Source organism: Biomphalaria glabrata, chromosome 1, assembly GCF_947242115.1.
Source record: "Biomphalaria glabrata chromosome 1, xgBioGlab47.1, whole genome shotgun sequence".
NCBI lineage: Eukaryota > Metazoa > Mollusca > Gastropoda > Planorbidae > Biomphalaria > Biomphalaria glabrata.
In genome coordinates this window covers 89,867,590-89,893,006 of record NC_074711.1, presented here as the reverse complement: position 1 = coordinate 89,893,006, position 25,417 = coordinate 89,867,590, and the positions used below count along the sequence as shown (strand labels likewise).

The following is a 25,417-nucleotide window of genomic DNA, read 5'->3' as shown; positions in this document are numbered from 1 at the left end:
TGAAGTATCCAAAATACGAAGCACGCTAATTTATAGGCCTACACACACAAAGTAATTGATTGAAACACCAAAATGAGATGCTTTGTATTAAGTATCTAGAAGAGTAGAAGTATCTAGATTTAGATCTAGGTACACGTTTGCTTTCACTAAAAGTAGATCTAGACTCTAGACTAGACATAGATCTAGATGTAGATTCTAGATGTAGATCTCGATGTAGATCTAGTAGATCTAGGTCAAACTTTTTTCCTCGTGTCTCCAACAAATCACGTGCATTTTAAGTTATAATTAGATTCTAGATCTAGATATGGCCCCTCATGTGTCGGAAGACAATGGATGAGTCGGGAAGACAGGTGAGTCACTGGCTTTGATTTCGTTTTGAGATGGGGCAGAATTTGGTGTGACTGATTAAGCCTTATATTCTGGAGTGGCAGAGTTTGACACAGTTCGTGCATGTATAGATCTATATATGTGTAGTGGAGTGGATATCTTATCAGGAAACACCGGCCACCCCGATGCCGATATCCACGTGACCCTTCCCCCTAAATGGCACCTTGTGTCCGCGCATGACAAGGCAGACCAACATGGTCACTGTTGATTCGACCGGCATCTCCCGTATGTTACTGGACCTACGTCGTCTCCACTCCCTGTTTGTGTCTGGTTCTACACCATGTGTTTATGTATTGCTGCAGGTAATTACATTTTACTTTTTTATGTTATATTGTAATTTTATTTAGTAGTCTACATAGTAGAATATCGCTACCCCCGGATTTCGTCCATGTTGTTGGACTATCGTTATTTTTAGAAAACCAGCATGTAAATGTTTCCATTTGTTAGGGTTAGGGTACCTTTAGACTTAAGTATACCATACGAATTAGATCCCATATAGAATGTTAACTCAATGAGTGCGGAGCGTCTATCCCATAGACGGTCTGTCCGCCCTAAACGCACGGAACGTCTATCCCATAATAGACGTTCTTACCCTACCTTTGTTTCGTTGCATTTTTAAATTAAAATTTTTAACTAACAACAGTGGAACTATTTTTACTTTATAAAAGAGTTCTTCATCCTTTGTTTACATAGAAATGAGAAGCTTTCGGCTTTATTTAGACATTTATTTATTACTTTTTTTACAATGTAAAAAAAACGTCGCCATGACTACGCTATTCCAAGACACACCCACAATGTTGACTACTGAAGAAACTTTATAATTATTCTAAAATTTATCACAAATAAATAGTAATAATGAAGAATTTGATCTAGATATATAGATTAGATCCAGGTAGGTCTAGATCTAAATTTAGCGTATTTAATCTATATTATTAGTATTTAGATCTAGATACTAGATCTAAATCTATTATTGTCAGTAGGTCAGGTGTAGTCTGTAGATCGAGATTGACTAGATCTAAGCTTTTATGATACTTTTATCTATAGACTTGACTCTAGATCTAGTCAATCTAGATATATCTCTAGATCTAAGCCAATCTAAGCTTATGGTAAATAAAAAGAAAGGAAATGGTAGATCTACATCAAATAATCATCCACTGTGGGCATTTTTTCCCCATTTTCTTTTTTTTTTTTTTAGTATTCTTTATCTGTAAAAATCTACAACATCATGGCTATGCTTGTCCAAGACACACCCACAATGTTTACTACTGAAGAAGCTTTATTGTTTTATTTATACTTCTATGAATTGTAATAATGAAGATCTTGATCAAGATTTAGCATAGGATGAAGCAGACTTGGACATTATTAGCATTTAGACTTAGATCTAGTATTGCCTTGCTTAGGCCTTAGCCTTAGACTATAGGGCTAGGTCCTGAATGTAGATCAAGGTTGACTAGATCTATGCTTTTATCTTTACACCTTTGTAGATTCCTATAGAACTAAGCCTAAGATAAATGAAAACAACAGAAATGGCAGATCTAAATCCAATATTCATCCACCATGCTAGGCCTTTTCTTGGTATATTTTTTAGCAATTTATTTTAGTATTGCTTTTTGGTAAAAATCATCACCATCACAATACTGGTTCAAGTTGCACTCCAAAAGGTTTACTACTAAATAAAAGTAAAGTATAAAACTATTCTAAATCCATAATTTACAGGGTTCGTAGCGCTCCTAAAAACTCCTAAAATCTCCTAAAAAATGAAAAGTCTCCTAAAATCCTAAAATTCTCCTAAAAATTGCCGAAAGTCTCCTAAAATTTTGCCCACTCTCCTAAAATTTTTACCCAATATTTAAAAAAAAAAAATCTTGCTTATTTCTTGCTAAAAATGTGAGGGGAAAAACAACAGCGTAACTAGGCATTCTGATCGCATGACCTTACGGGCTGGCTGTGTTAATGAGCTGACCAGTGACGCGTCTACACCGCCTTTCACCCACTTGTGAAGCGCGACCTTGTGATTGAAGATGGCCTTGGATCAAGCAAGCATTTCACCTGGCAGTATTTTTCTGAAGTCATTTATTGTTACCACTAAAGACGCGCTAGATCTAGTCTGTTGTGACTATTGCCTATAATTAGAGCAATTACAAGACTAATTTATAGGCTACACTCCTCCGGGCCCTCCCTCACCTAAAATCTTCTTGTTGTAAGTGTAAGACTAAGAGTGACTTCGCGTGAAAAGTCCGTAAATCTTCTAGATCTAGCTAGTATCTAGTAACTGTAATAGTATCTAGATTTAGATCTAATTGAGATCTAGTGAAGATTATTCGCACCTAACCTGAAAACTCCGTGAATTTTTGTCAATTTAATGATCTCGATACATCTAATGTCTAGATTACTCTAGAAATACGCTAGATTCTAGATTTATGCTAAATCACTTTGAGTCTAGTGAAGATAATTAGCACAAAGAAGTGAAAAGCCCGCAAAATTTAGTGACTTAGAGTTAAAGTTTGTGAATTTTAGCGAATTAGCTTTATAGTCTAGATTAGTCTAGATCTTCTGTAAATTTAGTGAAGATAATATTCACACGGCAGTGAAAAGTCCGAGAATTTTCGTGACTTTGATCTAGACTCTAGATTTACGCTAAATCACTAGAATATATATAGTGAAGATATTTCTCTCACATCCCTGAAAAGTCCGCGAATTTTAGTGACTTACATCAAGAGTCTAGATCTACTGTAGATTTAACGAAAATATTTCTCATACAGCTGTGAAAAGTCCGTAAAAATTATTTCACTCGTAAAAAGCCAGGGAAACTATATGGTTGAAAATGATTCTGCTAGGAAATAGGTCTACCCCCCCACCCACCCACCCCAAATCCAAAAGCCATTTTTTAGTAAGCAAATGTCAACTAAACATTCAAATAGGCCAATATTGCCCTATATATTACTGGCTCTGTTTATGAAAAGGATTTAAGTTAACTAATAGAAGAATAAAACATTACCTCAAATGCACACCATGACTCTAGTATCTATAAGATACACATAGGAACTAAAAATGTACATTTCCATCACAGAGAATATACATCATGAATAAGGCATCTCTAAGAATGTTTCTTATTTAAAAAAAAAATGGAAAAGTAACCATTTGTAATGTTTTTAAATAAATCTTTGAAAAAAAATGGTTGTTTGAGGTTTTGGGATGACAGTCAAGTTGTTACTAGATTAAAAGATAACTTTCATTACATTTTCTGTGGACATACCACAGCTAATAACATTGTTTCTGTGGCATATTGGCAAGATATTTATTATTTTAAAAATCAAATAACAATAATTGATTTGATAAATGCTTAGTTTTGTGTATGTTTTACTATGTATCACACAAACAGATAGGAAACACACACACACATCATACATTTCATCCTTAAAAAATCTCCTAAAATTTTGTCATGGAAAAGTGCTACTAACCCTGAATTTATCACAAAGGAACAGTAATAATGATCTATTAGATGTCTATATCTTAGGTAAAATGAATTAGGATTTTTATTGTCCTTCATCTAGTTAGAGATTTAGGCTTTGATCTCTCGCTAGCCTATGTCTTGCACTGGTCTAGTATTAGAATAAAAGATGTTCTAGGCAAATAAAAAGAAGACAAATCTAGATCTATATCCCATTGATTCAAATGTACATAATATTTGAGTGCATTTGGTTGATAGATTTAGTACTGGTATCTATTGTTATTGGTAGTAATGAAAAGCGCAATAATTTTCACTTTTTTTCAGACTAAAAAAAACAGGTAAAAATAATAATATAATCAATGATTCATCATCTTTTATTGACTGTTTTATCAGATTTCTTTTTTGAAAATGCTGTAAATAGTCTAAATATGCTGTTTCAACAGTAATACAAAGAACAAAATCTAAATTTAGGTCTCAAAAGTTCTAAAGTTGGCATCCATTTTTTTTTTCTGAGTGTCATATTATTTAGATTATAATTTGTATCTTATATTTAAATAGAAAGATGTTTACATTTTCACATTCTCCATTTATTTACCTTTACTTTGATACCAAATATGTTACTATAGCATTATTGGTACTTAAACAATAAATTTTTGTTTTAGCCATGTTTGGAACATTTTCTTATTTTTTTTTAAAAAGTAGCATTTTTATGAAAAAAAAACACAGCAGTCAAAGAGTTAAATGTCCATCTTGTTAATCTAATTCTACAACCAGTGTGTAGATACTGGCTTTTATGAACCAGTTGTTCTATTTAATTGTTAATGTCTTTTATTTTTTGTAATGTTTCGGGTGTTCCATATCTCTCTTGTGTTTGTATAAGACGAGATGGTTGGTTTACACTATATGATTTTCTTTTCGTTTTTTGTTAAGATTTAGTATTTAGACTTTGATGTTGTGTCTACAACTTGGTCTAACCATTTACTGCTTATTAATTATTTTTAGTTAATGCTCATTATTGTTATTATGTTTTATGTTTGCCTTTGGCAGGTCTTAAATGTATAATAAACAGTTAGGAATCGTCCTACGAGTTCCTTTCATCATTAGAATTTAGTTGTCTTCTGTGCCAAACCCACCACATATACATCTGTCCTAGGGTAGCTTTCTTCTTCTTTCTCTCGACTGATGCAGCTTCGTTTCTTTTGCACACGGCACACGGCGAAGTTCGAGATAACACATTAACAATAATCAATAATAAACCAGGTCATTACCATGTTTTGGCATCTCAACTCTCGCTTGATGTCTAGAATCTAGATACATCTATATAAAGATCTATATATCTAAAATACAGCCTAAATATAGATCTAGATCTAATCATCTAGACCTATAACCATAGCCATAGCAGATCATGTTGTTGATAGTACTACAATAGTAGACCTACATAGTACATTAGGCTACAATCATAAATCTATCATCATGACACATGCTGCCATGATGATGATGTAGATATTTATCCTTGCATGGTTCGTGATGGGGCTAATAAATTACCGTGGTAGGTGGTGAAAAATGCTCTAGATGTCTACAGACATAATTTGATTAATTTTGATGTGCAATTAAAAATGCAGTTGAGATTCTTACCAAAAGATAAGGTACTTAGATTATAGTGTGTAGATCTACAAATAGTGGTAAAATGAAGTTGCTACCACTTTCTGTTCCCCACCTACCAGACTGCATTTGTTTTGAATAGTTTGAAAAGCAGACTTTAATTTTTGTCTAATTTTGTAATCAAACACTTGAGATAATTGTTCAACTTTAAATTATTTCATGTCAATATGCATTACTTAGGGGGGGGGGTGACTGAGTGGTTAAGCGCATGGCTTCCAAACCTGAGGTCCTGGGTTTGAATCTCTGTTAAAACTGGTATTTTGAGCTTCATGATTTTTAGGGTGCCCCTACTCTAATGGACATCTGACTTTAGTTGGGGAAAGTAAAGGCAGTTTGTTGTTGTGCTGGCCACATGACACCCTGCTTGTTAACCATTGGCCAAAGAAACAGATGATCTTAACATCATCTGCCCTATGCCTATAGACTGTATGGTCTGAAAGAGGAACTTTACTTTCTCTTTACTATGCATTACTTACACTTTGAAATTCTCATTTTCTCATAGTTCAACTCAATAAATAGTTATTGGATTAAATGTTCTGACAGTTGTCACAAAGGGTGGGGACATAGACATTTAATTCATACATCATACTGCTTGTTCGCAACAAAGGACACATAACTAACAATTACAAAGGAATGTAACTCAAATATAACAAGTATTAACAACATTGAGTCCCAATCATGTTAAAGCATACATGATTTAAACAAATACTTTCATTCATTAATAATTATTTTGTTTGTGTTCAATTTTATGCATACTGTTAACTTAATAGTGTAAAATTAATCATCTTTGTGCTTAAAAAAATATTATTTACAAACATGATGATGACATCATTAATAGATGAAAATCTTTGTCCTCTGAGCAAAACATTTAGTTTAGGAAAAATGAGCTCACAAATATATGTTACAGCTTTCTATTAAATCTAGTTCTTTAGAAACTACATTGGTTTCTCATCAAGTTTAATTGTCCCTGGGTTCAGCTTTTATATAAAAACACTAAATAACTCGGTCAAGATGAACAGTGGACTTTATTACACTTGATAGCGTATATCATATATTTCATTTTCTTTTGTTGTCTGGATGTTTAAGTTGCAACATGTGAAGTTTGTAAAAATAAATGAATTCTTATGTTTGCATACCATCAAAAAATTTGACATTGTGACTTTAAGCACCACTGAGATGGAGATATCAATTATTTCATTTGGAAACATTTACTTTTTTTTCCTTAGAAATTTTGTTTTTGATAAAATGTTTTTTAATAAGTTTTAGAATTAATTATCTTGTTTTAACTGTAGGGGATTAAACTGTGAACCTTACCAACATTCATGTGTTTAGAAAATTCATTAAAAAAATAGAGAAAAAGATAAATGCAGCTCTTTTTTCTAATATTCTAATATTTCATTGTTTACACAACCATGAATAAGATGGATATCATTTGTATTTACTTTAACTAATAGTCACATTTCAGGGTTTTAAGACATGATCTTGAATATTGAAATGCCATTTCCTTTCATTAGACTTATTCTTTTCTACAGATTGTTGAACCAGTCATTCATTGACAGTTGTTTATAGTAAACAAATGAACAAAATGAAGACACAATGTCCAGATGCATGAATTGGAGATTTAGTAACAAAAGAAAAAGAACCTCAAATGCTGAACATAAAACTTAATGGTTTTTATATGCTCTGTAATTCTTTATTTACAAAACCTCCATACAATAACGTTGCGTTAATCATTATAAAAAACATCTCCATAACTCACTAACAAAACATCACTGTAATCTAGTAATAAAAGTTTGCTCTAGCCCAATGAGAAAATAGCATTTTTTTAAATATACATATGTTATAAACTTGACTTTTTTTTCTTAGCTAAATCACTTTTTAACTTGTCTTTCTGTCTGTGCCCCTAAAATTTTGCTATGAAAAAGTGCTACTAACCCATAGCCAATACGTTATGTCTGGTACTTTTCTATTCCTCTAATATTAAATCTGCCACTGTTGGGAAACAGGTCATGTCCCACAGGACATGCGTGACGCAACTATAGTCACAATATACAAGAACAAAGGGGATCAGATTGACTGCAACAACTATAGGGGTATCTTTCTCCTCAGTATAGTGGGCAAAATCTTTGCTAGAGTGGCACTATCCAGGCTGCAGGTGATAGCTTCTAGAGTCTACCCAGAGTCTCAGTGTGGATTCAGGAGCGGTAGATCCACTATAGACATGATATCTTCTCTACGACTACTGCAGGAGAAATTCAGAGAGAGAGACAGACCCCTTTACTTGTTTTTGTTGATTTGACTAAAGCTTTTGACATGGTCAGCAGAAGTGGCCTTTTCAAACTCCTGAGGAAAATAGGTTGCCCTCCCAAACTACTGAAGTTAATTGAGTGTTTTCACGAGGAAACTAAATGTACTGTCAAATTCAATGGAGCCCAATCAGCACCTTTTGAGGTTTGCAGTGGTGTCAAGCAGGGATGTGTGCTCGCACCTACTCTGTTTGGCATATTCTTCTCCTGTCTACTGCATTATGCGTACAGCGACATAAACGAAGGTGTGTTTCTCCATACAAGATCCTCTGGAAAACTAATGTATCAAGGCTGCGGGCAAAAACCAAGGTTAGGAAGCTACTCGTCAGGGAACTCCTGTTGATGCAGGATGATGCAGCTATTGTGGCTGATTCTGATATTCAGCTACAGTCCATGGTTGACAAACTATCTGCTGCTTGCCAGAAGTTCGGCTTAAACATCAGTCAAAGCAAGACTAAGATACTTGTCCAAACACTGCACCTCAAGTAAGCATTAATGGCCAACCACTAGAAATTGTTGATCACTTTTGTTACCTTGGCTCCATCATATCCAACAACACTCTACTGGATAAAGACATAAACAACAGGATAGCCAAGGCAATGGCCACCATGTCACGGTTGCAGAAAAGAGTCTGGGACAACATATTGCTGACTAGCAGTACTAAAGCCCTAGTCTACCGGACCTGTGTGTTGAGCACCTTGCTGTACGGAAGTGAAACATGGTAAACCTACTCATGGCAGGAAAAAAAGCTGAATGTCTTCCACCTCAGATGCCTAAGGCGGATCTTTAAAATAAGGTGGCAAGATAAGATAACCAATGAGGAAGTGCTACATAGAGCGGGATGCCAGGACATCCGCTCTGTTATCAGCAGCAGACGCCTTGGCTGGCTTGGCCACGTTCGTAGAATGCCAGTAGGTCGACTTCCACAGGACATCCTGTATGGCGATCTAATAGAAGGCAGGAGAGCCGCTGGTCGCCCACTTTTACGTTATACGGATGTATGCAAACGTGACATGAAGCTATTCAAAATCGACACTGGCAACTGGGAAAAGTGGCACTGGACAGATCCACATGGAGAGAGAGCATAAAGGAAGGGTCACAGATTGCAGATGTCATACACAACAGAAGCAGAAAGAAGGGTGAAAATGCAATGGCGCCTGGTGATTAAATATGCCCAACCTGCGATCGCAGCTGTGTATCAAGGATTGGCCTCTTTAGTCACACAAGAAGTTGCAAAGGGAAAAGATCGTCTCTCGAGACGTAAAATGCCACAGACAATATTAAATTTAGTAGTTATCAATATCACTAGTACAGTCAATTTAGGTTAATTGGACTACATTGGGACATGATTGATTCAGTCAACAACCAGATCAAGAGTCCAGAGCACAAACATCAAAGTGGAAAGGAAAAACTAATAAAACATCAAAAGTTGTGTATACAAGAAAGCTACTGTAATAAAGAAATCAAAATGAACAATTGCTGGTATTAGCAAAGCTCAAGACAATTAAAAAATGCCCATGATATATTATAGTTCAAGAAGAATAAAAAATGATTTTCAATTAAAAAAAAACAACATTTGGGCATTCCTTCATTATTATTACATCCTACCCCAAATCTCCTTTAGGGTGGCAGGGTATGAAACTCTGGACAATCATGGTAACAGTTCACCCATCGTTTTTTAACTCTTTTTGTTAATTTATTTTGTAATTCAGTATTTGATGATTTAATATATTTTATCTCAAAAATGTATGTTTTGATTACAAATGTTCCTAATTTGAATCTTATTGTATCGCCAGCAAAACATCAAATCTTGCGAAACCAGAGTCCTATCAATGGTCTTTTTCCTTCTATTGGATCTGACAAGAATACAAATAGAATAGCTCATGTTCAGGATTCTATTTACTGTGCAGTTGCTGTTTGGTCACTGGCTCAAGTTTATAAGTATTTCAGCTTTATCATTTCATGTTTGGTATTTTTAGCTGCTGCCTTTTTTTTTTTCAAAGTCTGCCACTTTTATATTAATAAAAACTCACCTAGCACTAGTAGGGATAGAGATTTCTAAATTGAAAACCTCAGGTGGCATTAACTCCATTTGTTAGCGTTTCATAAGGAAAGATTTATGTGTGAAAAAAATTAATAGGTATTGAAGCATTTGGGATACATGTGGTATAGGGTTAAAACAGTTTATAATTATGTTTCTTTTTTTTTCCAATATCAGGGTTGTATATTTCTATTTTGACTTGAAGTGTGTATAATTCCTAATTCTAAACTGGTTTTAGTTAGTTATTATCCTCTGGTATCTACTTTTGGTCAAAGTGTCTTCCAAGTAAAGATACTGCAATGGTTACAAATAAATTGGTTCTCAAACACCAAACAAAAATCTACCCAGAAATAAGTTTCTTTATTAAACTATGAAACATAATTTCATTTCAGTCAGATTTTCATCAGAATAGATAGCGATCCTTTGTTAGTCAATGTCTCACTGTAAGTCAGATGCCAGGAGTGTTTAGTTGTTTATGATAATAAATATTTTAGCTAACAAAATAACTTGGAAAAAATTAAACCTTAAGATTGTGTTACAAAGATTTATTTTAAAGGTTAGGGTCCATTTTTTGGTCATAATTAATATTTAATTGGTGCATGTTGACTTGAAAATTAGTACAGTTTTGATGACTAATTGAAAATTAGTATCTTTGTATGCACATAATTAATTACTTGATTATTTCTATCCAGAAAGATTGATGATGACCAGGGCAGTATCATTAGTTGGGCCAAGCTGATGATAGGTATGTTGCAATGTTGGATATTCAAGTTGGCCTCCTTCAGTCTTAGAGCGACTATGGTTCATCTCAAACACTTTTCCATGTGCAATGTTGGATATGACAGGCAGATAAAGTGAGTAGTTTGTTTACAACCAAGCATAGAATATCATTGCATATCAATATTAAAATCATATTGTTTTGGTCAGTGCATAAAATAACTAGGTTTGGATTACTCCTGGGTCCCAGGGTCTGCACGTAAATTACTTAACAATATGCTTTCTTAGTTTGGAAATCCAAGACATGTGCAGCTCTAAAAAAATATTTATTGGTGGTATAAAATTTCTCTACAAATCAATAGTTGGCTCTTGGGGGAGTTACCACCTTCTACCAAGCGCATCCCCAGGTTGCGGATAGGGGAAAGACCCTTAGATATAAGGGTTAGCTGTGAATAGCAAATAAACAGCCATGGACCAACTGGTTTGCAGTCATGGAGGATGAGATGAAGTATTCCAGTGGTTAGAATATTTACTAAAAACATCTCAGAAATCCAGAGAAATGATTGCAAAAAGCGAGTATAGGGTGCTCTAACTCTAAACCCGGGTAGATGAAACTTGTTAGCTAGGGATAGCAGTTCATCTAGGAGAGAAAACTACGAAAATAAACACCTGCTGCCTTGCAGATGATCTTGGATGATCAAAGGCTATGGGAGCACACCCAGAAAGAAAAGCAGGCTGAAGTCGGAGTCAATGGGCCTCCTGGCGCATAACACATTGACACTAACCTCATCTATGTTGGAGTTCATTAACCATTCTAATAGATGTGGTGTCCTGCCTGTGGAATCCCGCCGCGCAGGTAGGGGGCCCGGCTCTCCGCCTCGAAGGAGCCCACACAAGCGAGCTGGTGGTTCTTCTGTCTCTGCCTGTGGAGCCAGGAGCAGGGACAAGAAAGTAAAAACTACTGGCCAACACTCCAAGACCAAAAGTCTAAAAATCTTACAATGGAACGCAGAGGGCATCCAAAAGAAAAAAGAAGCTCTAAAAATATTTCTGCATGAGAAAGAAATTGATGTAGCTTGCATCCAAGAAACTCATTTGAACAGTAATCTTCATTTCTCCATTAGAGGCTACACCTGCATCAGACAAGATAGAGAAATCAGACCCAAAGGAGGAATCCTAACCCTCATTAAAAATGACATCCCTACCACAGACATAACTATGCCCAACTCCTCAGAATCAGAAATAATGGGAACTAAGCTAATTCTCCCAGATGGAAATATTAATCTATTTAACTGCTACTTCCCACCAGACAAGGAAATAGAGATTGACCACATACAAATACCTCACCAAGAAGACTGTCTAATCTTAGGAGATATGAATAGTCACTCTCAGAGCTGGGGATACCCAAACCTAAATGCCAGGGGAGAAGAAATTGAAAAAATGGCAAGCAGAGAACAGACTTATCTTGCTTAATAAACCTGAGGATAAACCAACCTTTTTCTTAAGAGCCTGGCTAACATCAACCACTCCAGATCTAGCCTTTGCAACTGACAACTTATCCAAAAAGTGCACCAGAGAAGTTGCAGACCAGCTAGCCACCAGTGACCACAGACCCATATTGATCAGTATCGATACCTCCTTCAAAATATCAGAAAACTCCACCATCCCCAGATGGAACTACAAAAAAGCCAACTGGCACCTATTCTCAAAGCTCACAGACCTATACACAACTTCAATAAACTGCAAATCAAATCAGGTTAATAAGTCATTCTCAGCTTTCTCCAAAGCAATCCTCCTAGCAGCTAAGGAATCAATTCCCAGAGGTGCAAGAAAAGATTATATCCCCAACTGGTCTGATCACCTTCAACAACTCCACAATGCCACTATTGAAGCCAGAAACACAGTAGAAAATAACCCTTGTATAGAAAATAACATAAATCTAAAAGCAGCTAACGCAGTTTTCAGGAAAAATTACCTTTCCGCCATGAGGAAAAGTTGGCATGAAAAAACAGAACAACTAAACGTAGATAGAGACGGCCACAAACTCTGGCGTATAGCCAAATGTCTCAACCAGAAAACAGAACAACTCCTATAGTAATAGAAAAGGACAACAAACCCCTGAAAGGCCAAGAAGCAGCAAATGAATTCATTAAGTTTTTCCAAAGCGTAGGACAAATACAAATTAATGAAAGTAGAAATAAAGATGTAAACTCAGAAATACAAGATAAAATTAAAGAAAACAATCCAGCTTACTCCTTGGGAATGACCACTAATCTTAAAATGAAGGAACTAGATGAATCCCTAAAAGTCCTCAAACCAAAACAAGCCCCGGGCCCAGACAAAATATCTAATGACATGCTTCTTCACTTGGGTCCTCAAGCCAAAAGAAAACTGCTACAAATATTCAATGCTAGCTGGAAATCTGGCAGAATTCCAAACATCTGGAAAAAAGCCATTATGATCCCTATACTAAAGCACGGCAAACCAAGAAATAAACTGGATAGCTACCGTCCCATCAGCCTCACTAGCTGTACTTGCAAACTGATGGAAAGAGTGATAAATAGAAGGCTGACATGGATCCTTGAGTCAAATAACCTACTCACTGAAGCCCAGGCTGGCTTTAGAAAAGGCAGATCAACAGAAGATCAAATTGCCTTCATCACACAAGAAATAGAAGACGGCTTTCAAGAAAAGAAACCAACAACAATTGTGTGGGTTGACTTAGAAAAAGCATTTGACAAAGTCTGGGAACAAGGTCTCTTGCTCAAGCTAATCCAGCATCACTTATCTCACAGAATGTACAACTGGATAAAGGAATATCTAAATAATAGAAAGCCTTAGTTTGCATGCAAGGACAAAGAAGCCACACAGTGGGTATAAAAAATGGCGTCCCCCAAGGAGGAGTCCTATCCCCAACACTGTTCCTAATATTCATAAACGATCTAAATCAAAACCTACCAAGAAAAGTTAAAAGCAGCATGTATGCAGATGACCTTGCCTTAATTAGCACAGAAGAATATGTAGGAACATCGAAATTTCGATTACAGGATGCTCTCGATATACTCAATAATTGGTCCAAAGACTGGGGCATGTCCATTAACACAAAAAAGACAACATATATATATACCATATTCTCACTGTCAACAAAACAACAAACAATAATATTAACATTAGATAAGGAAGCTTTAGAAAAAAATGACAGCCCTACATATCTTGGAGTCACCTATGACCCGAGACTAACCTGGAAAAACCAATAGATAAAACACAGAGTAAAGGCATCCAGAGACTATCCCTCTTGAAAAAATTAGCTGGCACAGATTGGGGAGCTAATCACAACATCCTGAAAAAGACCTATACCAGTTATGTAAGACCTGTACTAGAATATGGTGCCACAGCATGGGGCTCAGCAGCCCAAACCAACCTAAGAAAAATAGACAAGGTTCAAAATATTGGTTTAAGGATTATGACAGAAGCAATCAAAACAACACCCATAAGAGCTATGGAGGAAACCGCTGCCCTGATCTCTCTGGATGAAAGAAGAGATAAAAATCCTTTCCCAATTCACTAAATTGGAAACCTTGGAAAGGCACCCACTCAGAACAAAAATCCACAAAACTGGCACAAAAAAACGTCTCAAAAGGACCAATTTCTTACAGGAATCTCTAAACCTAAAAAAGAAACACCAACTTGAAAAAATAACTCTGGAATCCTCGATACACTATAACGAATCTCCACCCTGGGACGAAAGCCCTCTTCCTACTATAAGGGACCATATTGAAAATATAAAAAGAAAATCTGATTACAGACCAACAGAGCTCAAGGAAATAGTGAACTGTTTTCTACATACCAATTACCCTAGCAATCAGTGGATCAGAGTTTACACGGATGGCTCATCCCATAAAGCCACCACAAATGGAGGAGCTGGAATACTTATCGAATGGCCAGATGGAGGAAAACTAGAAAAATCCATTGCAACTGGAGAGCTCTCTGACAGTCACAGAGCAGAAAGGGAAGCACTAGCTCTAGCTGCTACCATGCTAGCAAATCATCCAAGTTCCCCTCACAGTCATATTGTCTTGCTAACCGATGCAAAAACAACCCTCCAAAGCTTGCAAAACTCCTCTTATTCCTCTTATATTAAAAACCTCAGAACAGCACTTACAAAGCTCAACAACAACAGCAAAAAAACTGTTATTCAATGGATACCAGCCCATATACAACTAGAAGGAAATGAGAAGGCTGACACACTCGCCAAGAGTGGGAGAACTAACTCTCAAATAAACTCTGCACTCTATCCAGAAGAAATGAAGAAATTAATTGTAAACAAAATAAATGAGAAATGGGCGAGCTCTCATCCAAATCACAAGAAAGATGACGCTTACTATAAGCTATCCCGACAAGACCAACGTCTAATCTTTCGACTCAGGACCGGACACAACAGAATGCGACAACACATGCACCAGAAGCTCAAAATTGGAACCAGTGAAATCTGCCCATGTGGAGTATCACCAGAGAATGCCGACCACGTCCTCCAAAACTGCTCTCTTTACCAAGAGGCCCGTATAAGACATTGGCCCCAAATCACCCCAATAGAAAGAAAACTATATGGAGAGCTCCCTGATTTGGAAACCACTGCGCAGTTCATCTCATGTATTGGTCTAGTCATATGAACACTCCAACATAACAATGAGAACGATGAAGAAGAAGAAGAAATAGTTGGCTGCATTATTAAGTTATCTTTCATTAGATATTTCTCAATCAAATAGCATTATTAACTTATGTGTCTTTAAATAAAAAGCACATTCATCATTGTTCTCAATTAAATGTCAAATAAAAAGTTTCTCCATGGTAACAAAAAGCATATAATGTTTTCTAGTAGACTTCAAATTTAAAATGTTTCCAGTTGACATGAAATAGAAAATCGTACAAACATAACCTTAACTATTTGACAATAATGAAGATAATAAATTGAATGAATAATTTTGTCTGAATATTTTAGTGTGTTAAGTAAATATCAAATTTAAACTAGATTTGAGTACAATTGTTTTTTCTTTTTCAAAGGTAGAAAAGTTCAAATCCAATTAAGTCCAGCATATGCCCTGCACTCTACATTGGATCTTGTCACTGGTTACACAGCATACAGAGGCAAAGAATATGAACATTTGCAAGTAAGTTGTTTCTTGGTCATCAGGAATCTGTAGCCAAAGACACAGCCATGTAGAAAGATAAAACTATTAGTAACCTAATGTAAAAAGCAAAAGTTACATGGATAGTGCATGAGTGCTTGAACATTGATTCTAATCTAAAAATGAATAATCCTAAAACGAGTCAGTAAATTAGTTATGTTACGAGCAGATTAGACTCTTAATCTTGATTAACAAACAATAATATGTCAATTAAATTACTCCATTTTTCGGTTTCTTCTCTTCCTATTCAACACAAATTTACACCTTTTCACATTCACACTATGCTGCACACATAACAAATTACCTTACAAGTGAACAAATCAGCAATATACAGAGCATATAGGATAAATGCCTGATGGAGGATGTCTTACATCCCTGAGTAGATAATAGATCATATGCCACCAAGCAGACATAAGACCTGTTTGATCAAAATGGATTTTTTTTTGTATGCCATTTGTCAGGAGTTTTAAAAAAACACCACCACAATGTTTTTCCAATTTAATAAGAACAAAAATAGAAATGCTATTTAACCTTTATTTCAGATAATAAATGAACACCTTTGATTTGGATTCCTCAACTGAAGGAAACATACCAATACTAGAACAGTCTTAAAAAAACAGCAGTGAGGCCAACTAGGTCAGTGAAACACTAGGTTTAGAGACTTCAGGATCAAAAGACATTTAGCATTGCAACAAAAGTACATAAACTAAACAGTAGATTAACAATTAAAAAACAAAACTTGATAGAATGCTCAGAGAGACAAATAAATGATTTCTAGTTCTTTAAATTCTCAATTAATCTTTTTCAATCATGAAATGAGTCTGCCAAAGTTAGCCAATTTCATAGTACAATTATGCTAACTGTACACCTGCTTTGGACTGATGGCTCTAGGTTTAAAATCTGTCTGCCACAATCCTCTCCCATCCTCCATGAGGTTTGGGATGAGAGGAAATAGTCTTCAATTTTCTTAAGTCATTAAGTGACTAATTAACATGAGCAATTCAATATCATTTTTAAAAAGTCTTCTGGTGTGTTTGACTGATGCAAACATTATTTATATACTTTAAGTGTCATCAACATGATCAGTGCTTCCCTCTAACAATCCCTATTTATAACATTTTTGAAGTAAGGTCTGTATAGTATAAGATAAGAAGATAAGATATAAAAAAGAAAAGCTTATAGCTTTAAATGTTAAAATTATCAACCAAAATCTTAAATCTGCAACAAAAAAAATAATAAGTTTAGTGTTTTACAGTGTAAGAATAATACAAAACAAATCTTTAGCTTGTGATTAATTTGTGAAAGATTGTCCCATACTAAAGAACTGTGAAATGAAATTAACATTGCTCTTCTATAATATTAGTGCAACTCTGAAAGACACTTCAGAGAGTCTAGTTGACTAGATTAAAACTGTTGTGAGAGACAATATGACCTTTCTTTTCACCTGGGAAAGATCATGACAGATGGAAAACCTTCTTTTCATAGTTATTTCAGGTTGACAAGGGGTGGGAATCTACTGGAATGGTTGAACAATAACAATATCACGCTAACCCCCACTCTATACTTATGCAGTCATTAGTCAAATCATTGTTTTATGGATGTAGAGCCTTGACACTTTCAGCTGATTCACAAATATGGATGTGAGTCTGAAGATTATTTCTTTGTTTACATATCTAAATATTTCATACACTATGCATGATACAGATTTAGAAAATAAATATAATTAGCTTTAGGAACTAAAGATCACTAAGAACAGCAAGAGACTGATACAAATGGTTCCCGGTCATTTCATTCACAGTCACTTCATCGCAGTCGATTCATCTTTGGTCACTTCATCTTTGGTCACTTCATCCCCTGGTCATTTCATCTCCTGTTCATTTCATCCCCTGGTTATTTCATCCGCTAGTCATTTCATCCTCTTATCCACCAAATAATAATTGTAAAAAGGTTGAAATTAACAGTATTTCATTTTATTTCATTTACAAGACAAAAAGTGTGACACATTAACTAAGAACAGAATATAATGTCATTAAAAATATAAAAATTTAACATTTATAGATATAGAGCTAATGTAAAGATTATTTTGCATGTTAATTGAAATCATTTATAGATATAGAACTAACGTTTATAGAGCTAAATTGTTTTTGCATGTTAATTGAAAGATAAGATAGGCTATTGATAGTTGGTACAGAAGACAATCCATTGATTCGTATTGCTGTACATCAGGGGTGGGCAACCTTATTGTATCAAGGGCCGCATTAAAAAAAAAATTGGGAATATATATATACAACTAAGAAAAGATACGCTAGCTAACTGTGCAGAATGTCTTTTAACTCATATTTACACTGTATTTTATTCAAGTTTTTTTTTTTTTCACACTCCACGTTGAGGAATTACAACAACAGCTAGCAACTTTTAAAAACCAATTTTACAATTTTTTAAAAACATTGCTGTTGTCTTTTAATATTATATTATCCCCACAAATATACAGTTGTACTTAATGTGCAGTATTTTACTTTTTACACTCGTACATTATGTTCTGGAACTATGGAACTAGCTTACTAGTTGTTACCCTTGTGACTGATGTCAAATTACAGTCAGTCAACATCGACCAGTGATAATACTTGTTTAGTTCCCACACATACAAAAAAAGAGACAATATATGTTCTGGAAGTTAAAAGTCGGGACGAGGGATACCTGCCCTTGTGGAGCATCACCTGAGAGTGCTGACCATGTCCTTCAATGGTGCATACTAAATCAAGTGACCCGAACAAGACTCTGACCCCAAAACAGTCCTATATAACAGAGTCTATTCGAAGAAATGTCATCTCAAAATATACATGTAAAATGAGGACGACGAAGAAGAGGAACAGATGTATGTGTACCCAAATAGTGTGAACAGCAGCAAGGTTTTTTTTTACATGTGGAAATACAGCTTCAGGCACCCATAAGACTCCCGTGGAAGTACTAACTGGGACTTCTCTTTGCTTGGAGTTATGTCCTCTGGAGCTGAATCAGTTTCTAGTGAGCTGATGGTATTGCAAAATGGTTTTTGACATTTAAAATTTGCTTTTATAAATTGCACAATTAAGGAATCTAAATAAGTGTTGTACTTTTCATCATTTCACTATAAATAGTTCCACATTTCAGCAAAGGAAAATGACAAAACCTGTTTTCTTTTTCTTGTTTGTAGAAATGAGAAAGCTTTGTTTGAAAAGATTTAACATGCATTAACATTTCATATGCAAACAACCAATTGTAATAGCACCTATAACAAAATCACCAAATCTGTCTTCCACTTTTCATTAGAAATATTGGTAACTAAGTCCATGCTAAGCTAGGGAATTCATTGGGCTGTTGAAAGTTTAACCCCTTCCGTGTAATGAAATTTTATGCAGCTTTGCGCAAACTTTCCTGTTTAGTGTTTATCTCAGTCAAAGATCAAGCTGCATCAGTTGTTGCACTTGCCATCGTGTTCCAAGCCTACCCAACACTCAACACAGTTCTTTATAGCATTGAATAAATACTGATCAGAGATAGTGACTTGAATTGAGTGTATTGATATATAGCCAATAAGCGTAATCTTCGTTTACTTGAAACTTTTTATAATGAGACAGTTTCAATAATTTATAAAGATATATTTTTAATATATTTGCATTTTTATTTGTATATACTGTGGGCACACCTGATTTCTGTAAGTGTCGGCGGGCCGCATACAACACTCCGGCGGGCCGCATGTGGCCCGCGGGTCGTAATTTGCCCACCCCTGCTGTACATCATTCTTAATTTCTTAGCCAGTGTTACGTATTTCTTGCTGTCAGCATTTATTAGAAATTAGAAAAAATAAAATGTTATATCTGGGTTTGAAATTGCATGCTCATATTCAAGAAAGAATGATTGACAATTAAAGATAAAATAAAAAAAGATGGCCGTCAGGAGAAAAGTTATCAGCAGCATGATCATAAGTATTTTAATCGTTTTTATCTTTTAAAGATTTCCATCACTTTCACCACACATTTACCTTTTTTGATAAGTAAAAAGCCTAGAGTGGCAAGGTCATAATTATTCTAATTGTACTTGTATCTCTCAAGAGATTTCCCCTACTTCCACCACACCTTGGCATTTGTTCATTACATTAACACAAAATGTGCAGGATAATATTGGCATCCCTATAGCAAACAGAAACGATAGAACTAAATACAAAGCCTGCATTACAATATGTCTACTTATTTACATATATTATTTCACTTCTCAAAAATTATGAAGAGTGGAGGGGAACACTATAATAACTGTCAAAATATCAAAAAGTGTTCTAAATAAACATATTTATATATTAGATAAACAAGGGCTTAAAGGCGAAGCCTTAACAGCACAGTTACACAACTAGAAAAAAATATTTAAATGGGGACAAAGTGACCAAGGATGAATTGATTGGGGATGATGTGACCAGGGATGAAATGATCAGTCACCAGTACAAATCATCAAATGTCTTGAAGTTGTGAAAAAGTTATTAGTTATTTAAAGCATAGAGAGACATGGGAAAAAGTTTTAAAGGATTTCGCTTGAAAATTTTATTTCACCTGAAACTGTTTCTTAATATTCTTAATATTTTTAGATGTTATTTCATTTAGCACACTTTAGATGTAACAAATATACTTACCTAGCATAGCTCAAGATATACAACATTTTATAGGAACTTGAACTTGCTAAACCTTTGTATGTCTTACAAGAATAAAAAAATGATATTTCTATTGTATTACAGAGTTGCACTATATCTCCTGGATTACCAGTAAATAGAAATAGTGTTTCAGCAAGTAATATTTTCATTTCTAATTATAGAAAAAAAAAAAAGTAAAGTTCACCTTTCAGACCTTGCAGTCTATAGGGCAGATGATGAAAAGGTAATCTTTTTCTGTGGCCCACAGTTAACAAGGGTGTCATGAGGCCAGCACAATGACCAACCGCCTTTACTTTTCCCAACTAATGTCAGGTACCCATTAGAGCTGCATGGACTCAAAGGCCCCCAAAGATCCTGAAATTAAAAATTGCAGCCTTTACCAGGATTCGAACTTGGGACACCCAGCTCAGAAGCCAAGGGCTTACTGCTCATCCATTGCACCTCCATTTCTAATTATACAATTATGAATATGTCAAAGAATGAGGGAAAAAGAACTATAACCTTTTTTTTCTCCCACAATAACAATGACCTTATCAGTCACCTGCAACTAGGGATCATCTCATGGAAATTAGAGGATGGCCTGGACATTAGCTATGGTCAGAACAATGTTGTCCACATAACAGTTCCCCTTGCTCCAAAAAAAAGTTTTTTTTTCCTAGGGAACACAGGTGCTGATACTGCTTGGTATTAATGACTTCACAGGTTCTGCCAGGATGTAGCATTTGTGCTGCAAGCTGCCCAAAGGTCACAAGTTCCTGATTTTTTCCACAGGTTTGACTACCAAAGCTATTCCCATGTTGGGCACAGCTGCAAAGCAGCAGAGTTTGGATTCTGTTTTTTCCTTCTAGGTGGATAGCAAGCTAATGAGCCTTTCCTACCTGAAGATTACCTGGCTTAGTTGCCAGTTGTTCAACTTTGCCCCTTCTCTGCCAGACACAGTATCTTCTACATCATGGCACTTTCATTATTACCTGTACTTGATGCTTGTACTCATATTGTTATTTAAATAACCAATAACAAAATCTTTCTTTTTATTGTTATTCTTGGTATTTATTGAAAAGGATTTTTTTTTCAGTTCTCCCAATTAACAATGGTACAATATCATGAAAGGCAACATTGATTTAAAAAAAGACACATCTTATCATATTTATAAGTTGAATTTGTATTTGATGATTGCAGAAATGATGCTTAAAATGAATTAATTTTTTCCTACTTTTATTTCAGGGGATTCATTCAACAGATGAAGTCAACTTCATACAGAATCTAGTTTTTTATGTGGTGAGAGCTTATAGAACACCTGACTATGAGCTTATAGAACACCTGACTCTGGGATGTGGGAACAAGGAAATATAACAATGGAAGCATAGAGATTCATGCCAGGTAAATATAACACTGGAAGCATAGAGATTCATGCCAGGTAAATATAATAATAAGGACAGAGAGCCTGATAATTATAACAATGGAGATACATGCTGGTAACTTAAACAATGGAAGAATAGAGATGCATGCTTACTAGATATAACAATGGTAAAAAAAAACATAACAATGGAAACAGATATCCCCCAAACAAATAAATATAATATTGGATATCTATTTTTTATTCATTGACATATAATTTAATGAAATAGAACACATAATCTTATCTTATCTTATCATAAGCAAGAAATGCAAGATGTTTTAAGAAATATATTATTGTATTTGTCATCATTTCAGTTGGCATTGCTAGAGCAGCATTAAGGTAGTCAATGAATGTAACTTATTTGGTCAGCATGGAGCCACCTGGTCTGAGATTTTTGTTCATATTGATGCCCACCACAGGAACAGAACAATCTTACCCTGGGAATCAAACTCTGAGGTAAGCAAAGAACAAAGAACAAAAAAAATGCCCATGGAAAGATAACAAAAGTTTAAAAAAAAGTATGTGGGCAGACTCTTGGCAAAGTGCAAAACAATGAGTCCTAATAACCTAACTAACTTGAAAGGTTCTTTTTGGGGACTTGATGGTTGAAGATATTAGCATAGTACATGGGCTCTGGTGCTGTGGCCAGTTTGGAGATCTGTTTGTATCCTCAGAGCTTATCTATATTTAACCATATTTTATTCACCTCTTTATAATCATTTTACCATTGTAATATGAGGCCAAAGAAAAAAGAATGTATGTACTAGGTACTAGGCAGCCTAGCAGAGAAACTTCATTTTTGTAGATCACTCAGTCTACAACTGCTATTAGTCTTACATCTCCAATTCTCAACCACAGCAAATCTTACTCTATTCAGTTTGTATTCATGTTTGATTAATAGGAACTGACATTTATTTTGAATATCCCATTATTAGGTTTCTGCACAGTCCACTACATGGTTTTCATTTTGCATGATTAACCTCGCTAATTCAGACAAACTGTTCAATGCTCTAATGACACCGGGGAAGGAATACTTGGACAAACTTGTCCTAGCATATGGAAAAAGAAATGTGCTTTTATCTTTGTGTCTTTCTTAGTATATTATTAGGTGTGTTTTGTATTTGCAAATTATTGTTCAGTGTTTAATGTTTTATTACTGTACTTTTTAGTCTTTAGTTCAGAAATTTCTAAATTTAGTGACTTTACCAATGGTGTTACTCAAATGTGAATATTTGTTTGTTATAAATCTCATGGCTCTATTTTGCATCATGTATTTCAATTTTATGTTTATGTTAGGTTGTTTGATGGCTGCCTGGTCGTGCGGTTTGTGCGCTGGACTGTCGTTCGGATTTATCGACGGTCGAGGGTTCAAACCCTGCCCGCTCCCATCCCCCGTCGTCCTGCGGGAGGTTTGGACTAGGAAGTAAACTATCTTCAACTCTGAAGGAACATCCTAAAAATGTAAAACAAACAAACATTTCATTTATTTGGGGGGGGGGAGGTAATTACTTATACCAATTATTAAATCATATCATTTAATGAGCCATAAAAAAAATTGTTACTTGCTTTGAAAATAAGAAATATGCAGTACATATGCATTGCAAATAAATGAATCTACAGATGTAGCAGGACTAGTTGAAAATAAAGCACTTTTATGGCATAATGTGAGATCTAGTCAGTTTCATCAGGAAACCAAGCACTTAACTACTCTGCTGCCATGTATATTCCTCAAAACCTAATCTTGTGAACTTTAAATGGACAAGAATCTTGGATCTTGATATTTGCATACTCTTGTATCCTTGAACTTTTCGAAATGACTTTTTTTTTTGTATCGCAGAACACTGATGCCTCTCTTCTATTGAGTGTAAGTTGGCCTGCATTAGCCATAAATGAAGATGATGTTAGAATGAAAACAATTGAGAAGGTCCTTCGCAAGTTAAAAGGCAACTTTGGTATCAAACATTTTCCTAGAGATAGGTACAAAACAGCTATAGAGGACAAAAATAGAAAGTATTACCGCCCTGCTGAAATAAAGGTATGAGTTAAAAAAAATAGTTTAAAAAAATAGTTCTTACTTTACATTTACACACTGTTTTAAGTTTGTACATTTTTGTTTCAAGTTTCTCAGTACTGTTTTTTTAACTGAAGTAAACAAAGAAAAGTCAGTTTATTCAATCTTTAGCCACAGCAACAAAACAGCAAAAAGAAACTACATCCTAAAAATAGACTCTTAGCCAATAAATAAAGAAGAAAATCCTGTAATAGACTAAAACAACACGAGCTTCAATAAACACAATGATTTTATTCGTCCTTATTTATGTTCTTTACTCCAGCCACTTGTTCTCTATACTCTGACTTCCTTTTACACACAGTCCCTGACACATTGCTGTTCACTCAAGCATGTACATTCAAGGTCCACTGGTCATTTCATACACAGGCACACACACTGCACTACCAGCCACGCAAAACACATACACTTACTATCACATCTCCCTCCCTAAAAGCTTTGAGATATCAATTGACTATACAAATGATTTCTGTTTCACTATAAACAAATGAGTAAACTGAATACATGTTTAACACCACAGAATGTTCAATTGTTAATATTATCAATAGTAACAATATAAATTATAAAATGTGTAGTAAAAAAAACAACAACAGTCTAGGTTTACAAATAGACATTAATTATATACAAATTGCATAATAATAAAAAGATATACATGTATCTAATTATCTGCGTCAAGGTAACGTACTGGTGGCCGAACTTGCCTACCATATCGAGTTATTACAGGCGGCGGATTGGTAGTGTTAGTCTGTTCCTGTTGCACATTTGTATCGCTCACGTTCTCTGGCTGTGTGGTTTGACCATTAATGACTGTCTCTGGGGTGTCCATTTCAAAAATATCAGGCATGACCCTTGATTTTGTACATGTGTCTCTTAACATCCTTCTATTTCTTCGGTAAGTTATCCCATTCGGTGTTTTTACCCAGTATGATCTCGGGGTCTCCGCTTCTGAGATGACCACTGCTGGTTCCCATAAATCACCAGGCTTCTTTTGCATCCACACTTTGCTCTCAGGCTGAATGTGTGGTCGCTCGGTGCGCCTCGCTGTTTTATTGTAATATTTTGCTTGATTACTTTTTCTTGTTTTCCAAGCATTTTCTTTTTTGTCTGGGATTTGAGGTCTGAGATAGGCCTCCGTTGTCGGAAGATTTGTCCTCAGACGGCGGCCCATGAGCAGCCGTGCAGGTGAAGGTCCATCAGGGCATGGAGCATTTCGAAATTGCAAGAGGGCCATGTATGGGTCTTGACCAGACGTTCTAGCTTTATTTAGAAGCTGTTTCACCGTTCTGCCATACCATTAGATTGTGGAAATCTGGGGCTAGACATAATGTGCTTAAATCCCCAGCTTTTAGAAAATTTCAGAAATTCTTGACAAGCAAATGAGGGTCCATTGTCACTAATTACTTCCCTTAGAATACCATGTCGAGCAAATTGTGATTTCATATGTATGATCACATCTGAAGCCTTTAGTGTTGGGATAAGATTTATCTAAAAAAAATTACTATAGTAATCTACAAGTAGCAAA

The 25,417-nt window shown here is 35.2% G+C and overlaps 1 long non-coding RNA gene across 2 annotated transcripts; it reads left to right on the top strand.

Moving 5' to 3' along the window:
- Positions 1-954: 954 nt before the first annotated feature.
- Positions 955-21,643, top strand: LOC129924258 (uncharacterized). 2 transcript variants are annotated; one of them, XR_008776265.1, is made up of 7 exons: positions 955-1,279; positions 7,033-7,185; positions 9,603-9,747; positions 10,540-10,701; positions 15,626-15,732; positions 16,293-16,386; positions 20,513-21,643. It is a non-coding gene; the product is annotated as an uncharacterized LOC129924258 (long non-coding RNA). The 2 variants fall into 2 exon arrangements; XR_008776264.1 differs by lacking the exon at positions 20,513-21,643 and adding an exon at positions 17,236-17,394.
- The last annotated feature ends 3,774 nt before the right edge of the window (positions 21,644-25,417 follow it).